We start from the raw sequence: 8,891 nt of genomic DNA, 5'->3' as shown, positions 1-8,891 counted from the left end.
CTACCCAGACAGATGGTATTTTGTCACTGTGAACATTCCAACATAGCAAAACCCTCATCCTAGATTCAAATCCATATTGCTGGAGTACAGAACTAAAACAGTAACAAATGGGTGAAGTTGCAATTTTTTTATATATATATAGAAGCATTAATTATAATAGTACTATTACGAAGTACATTAATAAAATTAGTAAAAAAATTAATAAATATTTGTAGAAACAGTAATAGTAGTATTTAAAGCAGTTGTTATCAGCAGTACTAGTTGTAACAGAAGCTGTAATGTTCTTACCTTGTCTAAAAGTTTTCACTAGAACACAGAAACAGATAAATGAGAGAATTATTGTTGCCAGTCTTAACTAGCGTCCTCTTCTCTTAGTTGTCAGATATTTATAGCCAACTGGGTGAAAAAAAAATACGTCTGAAATTTGCAACCAGTTTAGGCAAATAAGCAGGTAATATTTAAGGTGGAACACAATGGGACTGGTCCACACTCATGTTGAGGCAGGTGCTTCTCTTAGACGTGCTTAGACGTCTCTTAGACGTCTCTTAGGTATTATAATACTATAATAAGCCGCCCAACAGCATTGGGCGGCTGTGGCTCAGGTGGTTGAGCGGGTTGTCCACTAATCCACTAATCGTAGGGTTGACAGTTTGATTCCTGGCCCACGTGACTCCACATGCCGAAATATCCTTGGGCAAGACACTGAACCCCAAGTTGCTCCCGATGGCAAGTTAGCACCTTACATGGCAGCTCTGCTACCATTAGTGTGTGAGTGAATGGGTGAATGAGACACAGTGTAAAGTGCTTTGGATAAAAGCACTATATAAGTGCACCATTTACCATTTATTAGCTGTGTGAAGAATGGAAGGTCAAATCTTATAATACTAAGATCACAGTGTATAGTTTCACACAACTTTAATTTATGACTAGTAATGTGAATAAAGTTGAAGGCTCAACAGGAAAATAAATATATGAATTTTAAAGGGAAATGTTGTTAGGATAAAGAGCAAAAAAAATGTATCAGGGAATATGAAAGATCAATTTAACTAAATAAACAACTGGAACAACAACTATAATGGGGCTAAGTGCATCCTGTATATTGAGTAGTTCATGCTGCAATTTCACACATTCAAACCTCAAAATTAATTAGTCATGGTAAGTGCTTGTTTTACATGCAAAACTGTTTCCCCAACAGCTACAGACAAGAGAAATCTCACAGTCTGTACTCATGCAATTTGAATACTCTTAATGAACTTCAACAGCTGCATAGCACGGGGCTGAATGTGGATAACTTTTTCACAAATTTTTTGGTTTATCATTTGAATTACGCCCACATGAGTCACACACTCTATGGACCTACAAGGGTATATGTATAATATATGAAATTAAAATGACATTTTCATAAATTTATATTCTAAATATATCTTCACAAGTATTTTAACACTTTGTAGTTGGTTGAAAACCATTTCGAACTTACTTCTGTAATTCCATTACTTTCACTTTCAGGTTTGTTTTACTTCTTCAATCTATCTTCTCTTCAATAAGTGAAATGCAGACAGAGGATATAGATGGATCGCATGGATCTCTCTCTCTCTCTCACACACACACACACACACACACACACATAAAGTACCTGTTCATACATGCCACATAAGGCACATCTGGCACATCTGCACATGCACAGGATACTTTAACACACTACATACTTATACATATACAGATACATACATACCTACAAATTCATATTTGTATTTTTGTATGTTATTACCCCATATACATTGTTATATTGTCTGTATAGTGTATTTCACTGCACTGTGTACCTGTTATGAATGCGCATGTGACCTTGTGAATTTTTGCAGCCTGAATTTGTGAGACTGAAAAATAATGTGTTGAAATATTACCTGACAAATAATGAAGATGGTATTTTAACAACTGAATATTTTGGAACTGTATTTTAGGAAGGTGAATGTGTGTGCATTGAATTTTGAAGGGTGGAATTTGGTTTTCAATCAAAATATACAAATCCAATTAATTGCAGAGGAAACTAATTCAAGCACTGTTATTGCAGGGTTGTTGGGGTTTTTTTCAAATTATTGTTATCGCGATATGTTTTTATTCCATTTATGTAATTCAACATGCCATTTTGCCTTGAGGACATTTGGCAATATTATACTTCCACATCAGTGACAGTGTCACATCCTCTGCATCCTGAACACTATTAAATTATCACATAATCTTATAACCATCTTTATTTATATACCACCTGTATTTCAGAGATTATGTTGCTGTCCATGTAGACAAAGTCTCTTAATTTATTTTTCTCCTATAGTATTTCTCAGTTTAGTGTTTAATGGTTTTTTGTTCTTCAGGTAGATTGTGTATTTTGTATATTTAAATATTTACAACAAATGTATACCTTCAAATATGTCTGTATCATGTCCAAGGTTGGAAAAGAAAAGCAGTATACCTTCCTAGGGTAACCCTTCTAAGGACCAATACATCTGAAGTACATTTTTGCCTCTAGATTATGCGCTTTCTGGGCAAAATTTGTGGACATTTTCCAAAATGTCTCAATTTTAAACATCAGTTATACATGTATAGAAGTTCTCAAGGGAAAGCACTTGATCAGAGTAATTTGCAAACAAAATAAACAAATTGTCAGCCAAGGACCATTTTAAGTAAATGAGCAGTCTCACCAGAGAGCGTAGACAAGAACTTTACATTTTAATCATGTCTTTAATCAAAATCTTTTGTAACCAAATCATGCTAGATTTATTTTAAACAATCATTTAGTCATTTAATTTCTACTCAGTTTGAACAACACAATAGTTTGTTATGTTAGTGTTATAATAACCTGTAAACACCTAGGATACATTTCAGCTTTTTTGCTACAATTTTTATAGCGAGCCTTACTTTTCTGAGGCTTAAGCTATTTTAAGCTATATACCATAGGAATGCCATCATTATTAACAATCTTAACATATTTTAGTAGGCATTCTATGAATTTCAAGTTATTTTAACTTCCTTAAGATTACTTTTGGAGGTATTTCAAAATTCTTGATTTCACTAGCAAATATTTTTGCAGGAATGATTCGAGTTGTCTGTAGTCTGAGGATAACAAAACATTATTGGGTCTCATTAATCAAACTGGACTTGAAATAGATTTATGTGTAAATTGTTCGTATGAGTGGTTACACAAGAAATTTGGTACAAATCCTGTAATTTCAGAAAACCATTCAAACCCTACTCCTGCTCCTGGGGGTGTGTAAATTTTCACATAAGAATATACGTATGTGTGGTATTTGTGGTCTTAAAGTGATAATGGACTGCCTTTGTCAAACAAGCCTGCTATTTGCATCTTTCATTCACAAGAGATCATGAGACCATGTTGAGACACATGGAAATACCAGTTTGTTCAATTCAGTTGTACAGTTGTGATCTGATAACTTGGGATGGATGTTAATATCAGGTGTGAATGGGCAAGATGCTATTTGGGCTCCTCTCCTATCCACTAATAGCTGGTGTGTGGTGGGAGTTCTAGTGCAGTATGGCTGCCTCTCAGCATCCAGGTGGAGGCTACACACTAGTGGTGGTTGAGGAGATTTCCCCCATACAATGTAAAGTGCTTTGAGTATCTAGGAAACCTCTATATAAATGTAAGAAATTATTATTATTATTATTATTATTATTATTATTAGCAGTGACCTGGACAGAATTAATGGCCATAACCATGCTGAGGTGAGAAACAAAACAAATGTGTAGAGATGGAGTTAGTGTCATTGTTATTTTTTGTTTAACATACATTTCTCCACACAGGAAAAACAAAACAACAAACTAGAAAAATTATATAAAATAAAAATAAATAAATAAAAAAAGCAGTCACTGTCCTTTAGTCAGTCTCCTAAATCAATTTAATATTCCATTCTTTCCCCAGGTCCACAGGTACCCTGATAGATCTGTACTTGTACTTATATAGCGCTTTTATCCAAAGCGCTTTACACTGTGTCTCATTCACCCATACATACATACATACATACACACACACACACACACCAGTGGTAGCAGAGCTGCCATGCAAGGCGCTAACTTGCAGTCGGGAGCAAATGAACAGATTTTTTAAATGAATGTTTCATTGATCGAGAAACATGTGTCAGTTCGAATTTGGTGCATCAATTTGGGGCCGCTTGACAGCAAATTCCCAGGTGTCACGTACCGTGGGGGATACGGAAGCAGAAGCGGGCGGCAGGTCCAAGCAGTATAATCCAAAGGGGTTAACAAAGTACGTAATCAAGAAGCAAGCGAGGGTCAGGCGATGATGCAAACAAAACAAACGGGGCAAGACAGAAATCGTGGTCGGGGACGTAAGCAAAGGTCAAAATCACCATTCGAATAAACACAGTAGAATTCGCTTGGAGAACGACACAGAAACTAGTCTGCTGAACGTTTACTTCGCAAAGTGTCTCTGTATCCAAAGTCTCTTAAAAAGCCGTGGTGAGTGGACAAGGTGATTGGCTGTAGGTGTGTATGATCAGAACTCTGGGGAGGGTGAGCGCATGCGTGTGTGGGAATTGTAGTCCTTAGCGGCCATGTTAGAAGTGGGTGTTGCTTCTCGGGAAACTGAGTCTTGGCTGGGCTGAGATATGACACCAGGCTGCTTTTTGTCCACCCCTGCTTTGGCAGATGCCCTTAACCAAAGCTACTCACAGAAGTGCTTTGAAGTCCCTATCAATAATGTTTAACACTGCAAACAATGTCAACTGAGTGGCAGATATTGTGCAATTCACACTTTGTTTAGATAAAGATGTATTTGCTAAAACATTTAAAATGTTATTTCTTTTTAAACTTCAGAAAGTTGTATTAAGCAGAGATGCTTGTTCATTATCATTTGCAAACCACATTGTTAGTACTCTCAGACATGAATTATTAGTAAGCAAATGAACAGTCTCACCACAGAGCCTCAAGGGACTTTTTAACAAATATTCTTTAAGCAACTGTTTCTGCCTTTGTTTTATGTAATAATTTATTCTGTCCACAGAACATTCTTCCAGTAGGCTTTTGGAATATCCACATGGTCTTGAGCAAACTTCAGCAGTGTTCTTTTTGGAGTTGCTTCCTCCTTGCTACAGTATCCTGCTGTTACAAAACAGGACTCAACAGGAAGGAAGCACAGGAGTAAAGTCTTTATTTACACTTAATGCAGGAAACACTCGTTTAACCAAGGCTTGAACACTCCTAACTATGGCAGGAACACTCCTTCTAACTAGAGCATGAAACTAGACATAGCATGGACACATTACCACCTGGCACCATTATACATTCCGTCTTTCCCTTAATCAGTCATTACCCTAATACCGCCCGAAGTGCGTAGCAACGCGAGGCGTTTAAATAGCCAGTCACAATTACCTTAATTGCTGACAGCTGGCAACACTTCACAACACACCCTCGCACCTCCGCCAATAAGTGAACCGGGAGGTTACAGAACAGGAACCAAAACTAGTGCACATGTCCATAGTAAACAAAGTCTTAGCGTCCATGCGCACTCAAGCACGTGCACGCACTCTCCAGCTGCTCGTGCACGTCGTCACCGCAGCGCCATCTGCTGGCGAGATCGTGACACCTGCCATGCTGGTTCAGTTTTGCCTGATGGTGAACTCATGAATATTGTCATTACGCAATGCAAGAGTGGCCTGTTGGTCCTTAGATATTATCCTGTAGTTCTTGCTGACTTCCCGTGATAATATTTGTCATGCCCTTAGAGTTTTGCTGGACACTCCTTGGGAGAGTATCAGTGATGCTGAATTTCCTCCATTTGTATATCATATGCCTCACAGTGGAGGGTGAACTCTTTAAAAATGGTTTTGTAACCTTTTCCAGCTTGGTGAGCATCAGTAACTCTTTCTGAGGCCCTCAAGAATCTCCTCTGATCTAGGCATAGCACACCTCTATAAACCTGAAAAACCTGGTGAAGTCTTTGAGAGTAAAGACCCAAGTTTATTTTCTTGAAACATGCGAGGGCCTGCTAAACTCATGCCTGATTGCCATGCTCTTCATCGAAACACCTGACTACAATTACTTCAATTTAAATAAACTCATACTCCTAGTGGTTCACATACTTTTACCAAAAAATTTATTTATTGTTGGAAAATTTAGCTCAATTAAAAAAATTTAAAACTACAATGCATTTTTGCATGATTTGTTGAACTGTATTCTCTTTATCTAGTCTTAGGACTTAGATGGAGATCTGATCACATTTCAGGTCAAATTTATGCAGAAATACAGAAAATTGTAAAGGGTTGGCAAAATTTCTATTGGCACTGTTCATTTTTATAATATTCACTATTGTATTTCAATTCAATTTTATTTTAATAGTGCTTTTAACAGTGAACATTGTCACAAAGCACCTTTACAGAAATATATAAATTCAGGATATAGATTTTAAATGTATGAATTTATCCTTAATGAGCAGCCAGAGGTGACGGTGGTGAGGAAAAACTCCCTGAGACAATATGAGGAAGAAACCATGAGAGGAACCAGACTCAGAAGGAAACCTTTCCTCATCTGGATAACAACAGATAGTGCTGTATAACTGTATACTATATAGGTAAAAATTGCAGTGGTATAAACAGTAACCTGTGGGCTTATGTATAACTTACGAGCATGAGCTTCCAAGTCATTTCTGAATTCATCATAGTTTTAACTTATGGTCTGTTGTGTTGAAGTTATTAACACTTCACTGATGGAGACTTGAATGCAAAATTGTTCTTAGCAATTGTAGTCCTAAGACTATCCAAGGAAGAACATCCACAGCCATCTTTATGTACAATCCACAGTAATCTCATGGTCATCTTTAGGCTGTCCATGTGGACAGCCTAATTTTAATTATCTAATAGCCACCTTTATCAGCAGCAAGTGATGTTGAAGTGCCGACAACTTCAACCAGACGTAGTGCATCAGGATCGGGCAAGTCTAGAGAGCAGGTTGCAACAGCATCCAAATTTACAATATAAAATTCTATTTTATAATCAATGCGTGATTTTAGTGTGGATAAGATCGGGGTGATGTGGTCGTATCTTCTGGTTCTAGTTAGGACTCTAGCAGCTGCATTCTGGACTAACTGGAGTTTGTTTATGCTCCTACTGGAACATCCAGACAGTAGGATATTACAGTAATCTAGTTAGCGGTGACGAAAGCATGAACTAATATTTCTGCATCATGTAGTGACAATATATTTCTTATCTTAGAAATATTTCTGAGATGAAAGAAGGCTATCCTAGTAATATTATCTACATGAGCATCAAATGATAGACTGGAGTCAATAATCACTCCAAGGTCTTTTACTGCTGCACATGATGAAACAGAAAGAACATCCAGAGTTACTGTGAGATCAGAAAGATTACTTCTAGCTACACATGGTCCTAGTACAAGTTCTTCTGTCTTATCAGAATTAAGTGAGAGGAAGTTAATAAGCATCCAACATCTAATGTCCTTTACACATTCCTCAACTTTATTAAGTTGCTGTCTGTCATCTGGCTTCGCTGAAACATCCAACTGTGTATCATCAGCATAACAGTGGAAGATAATTCCATGTTTATGAATAATTTGGCCTAGAGGTAGCATCTATAAAGTAAAAAGCAGTGGGCCTAAAACAGAACCTTGCAGAACACCAAACATTTCCTCAGTATGCATAGAGAAGTCTCCATTTACATCTACGAACTGATAACGATCAGTCTTATAAGACCTGAGACAGGAGAGGACCGTTCCTTTAATGCCAACAACATTTTCTAGTCTATCAAGGAGAACAGTATTTCATGAATGTTATTCCTATGTAGGTACGAGCATAACTCTAGGATCTTGGAGATACATATGTTTGAATATAGATTTGTAATAGGTGTTACATACATGCTATGCAGTTCCTACAAGGACGCTCTTGGGGGCAGTGGGTGTACTGAGAGGAGCTCGACTCCATGGAGGAGCAAGGTGTCATTGTAAAAGTTACAGACAGTACGTTTACATGGACAACAATAATCCAATATTAACCCGATTAAGACGATACTTTGATTAATAAACTACCATGTAAACAGCAATTTTTTATTACCTTAATACCTTAACACGGCAGTGCTCAACCGTTTAACAGCAAACAAGAGAGCACGGCTGAGTCCCAAACCACGTACTTACCTGCTATATAGTAGGCGAAATACATGTATCTCGGCTACTATATAGTAGGTAAGTACGCGGTTTGGGACGTAGCCCACGGCTTCAAGTCGTGCACATATAGCATGGCAAATAATTAACCGCACTTTAAGCGTCCATAAAAATTTTAAATAAAAACACCCAAAACTGTATACGGTAACATAATGAAGACCAACTGTATGTCGACACATGAAATTCTGGAGGGATGTCGGACGGTGTGGCGTGGGGACATAATGATGTGTGCCGTTAATCGATCTACGTTCTATAACGTGTAAAACGGGAACACGAAAGGAATATTCTAAAAGTGACTCATGTAAACACCTTAATCAGAATATTGTCTTATTCATAATAAGGTCAGTAATTAGATTACTGCTGTCCATGTAAATGTAGTCAATGTCGACTGATTGGGTAAATCATTTTGCCCATGGGGCCAGGACCACCAGATGGAGGGAGTGCATTTTTGGGCACTCCAGGAGAAGCGCCCTGGGGGGGGTTCTGTCATATATCAAGGAGGTAACTCTGGAATTCAGTTCCCATCAGCCACTGCACTGTACTACAACATGTCACATGACCACCTGCACCTGAATCACGTTTCTGTTAATGAGCACACTTATATTTAGCCATTGATTGCACTGCTTCTCTGTCTTATGTTTGTCTTAGACTACCGTGTTCCATGTTCCCTTGTATTGATCTTGTTAGTT

The sequence above is a fragment of the Ictalurus furcatus genome, chromosome 16 (genome assembly GCF_023375685.1).
Source record: "Ictalurus furcatus strain D&B chromosome 16, Billie_1.0, whole genome shotgun sequence".
In the NCBI taxonomy this organism is placed as follows: Eukaryota; Metazoa; Chordata; class Actinopteri; order Siluriformes; family Ictaluridae; genus Ictalurus; species Ictalurus furcatus.
The sequence above is the reverse complement of the archived record's forward strand: the minus strand, read 5'-3'. Positions refer to the sequence as shown.